Source organism: Otolemur garnettii, unplaced genomic scaffold (assembly GCF_000181295.1).
Source record: "Otolemur garnettii isolate 467f Iridium unplaced genomic scaffold, OtoGar3 scaffold00048, whole genome shotgun sequence".
NCBI classification, from domain to species: Eukaryota; Metazoa; Chordata; class Mammalia; order Primates; family Galagidae; genus Otolemur; species Otolemur garnettii.
The window spans coordinates 5,431,418-5,432,889 of record NW_003852443.1 but is presented as its reverse complement, the minus strand read 5'-3'; positions in this window follow the sequence as shown (position 1 = coordinate 5,432,889).

Genomic DNA, 1,472 nt, shown 5'->3' with positions numbered 1-1,472 from the left:
TCATAACATTTTAAGGCATAAGCAAGTACATAAGTCATGGATACGTACTGTGCGTCATTTTGGAATGTGGTATTAACTTGTTTTTATTTTCATTGCTATATGTTTCTAGAAAGATTAAGTGGTTGACCCTTGAATAATAGGTTTGAACTGCATGGCTCCATTTACACAGGGACAACTTTCAGTACATGTATCAGAAAGGTTTTTGGAGATTTTTGACAACTTGAAAAAACTCTCAAAGGTTTTTCAGACTCTCTAGGTTATTTTCTATAACCTAGAAAATAGTGAAAAATATAAGGAAAAGGTATGTAGTGAAGGAATAAAATATGCGTAGATGTTAGTCTATTTTTATGGTAATGGTTGGTGGTTGTGTTCCAGTCAACTGTAGGCTACTACTGGTTTTTGGAGAGTCAAAAGTTAGATGTGGATTTTCAGCTGTGTGGGGGCCAGTGTCCCTAACCCTTGCATTGTTCAAGCGTCAGCTGTATTTGGCCACATTTAAACATGGGCTCAAAACTTTCCAGGTTTATAGTTAACTGTTAGGCTAATGTTAGCTAAGCTCAAAAAGGAGGCTTTTCTTTCTTTCTTTTTTTTTTTTTTTGAAACAGAGCCTCAAGCTGTTCTCCCTGGGTAGAATGTCATGGCATCACAGCTCACAGCAACCTCCAACTCCTGGGCTCAAGTGAGTCTCCTGCCTCAGCCTCCCAAGTAGCTGGGACCACAGGCACCCACCACAACGCCTGGCTATTTTTTGATTGCAGCCATCATTGTTGTTTTGGCAGGCCCGGGCTGGATTCAAACCCGCCACCTTAGGTGTCTGTGGCTGGCACCTTAGCCGCTTGAACCACAGGCGCCGAGCCAAAAAAGGAGGCTTTTCAAATGTACTGAAGTAAGTTTAAAGGAGTGGAGGCTTTTAAATCTCCATGTTGCTCGCCTTTCTGTTTCATTTTATTCTCCCCAGTTAACACCTCTTCTCAGGCATCTTGCTCAAACAGCATTGCCTTATTTAGGGCCGCGCTGGAAGATTACAATGAATAGTATCTCCAAAGACTTGACTTAGAGAAGAACGCTTTACGTTTTTTTTAAACTAAAATTAGAAATTGTTTTGTATTCCTTTTGATTTGTAGCTTGTTAGAGTCTTATTAGTCATTAGCTAGAAATGTATTTTTTCTCTTCATGGATTTTCAAAGTGGGATTTATGTAACTCTGTGGTCATCATTTGGGGAATACTGGGTGTTAAACTAAATATCACAGGATGCTGAATGCCCTCAAGAGGATCAGAACACTCCAGTGGAGACTTGGAAGAGACACAGCAAAAGCCCCCATCATGCACTCTGAGTTGTGGGTTATGGTGGTGGAGGAAGAGGATGGTTGATATAGGAGACGGTACTGTTACGTGGAAAAAACATCCAGCTCCTCTACTCCTCTGAGCTTGGTTAAAATATTGTACTGTCTGCTCTCATAACTCTGGAAGG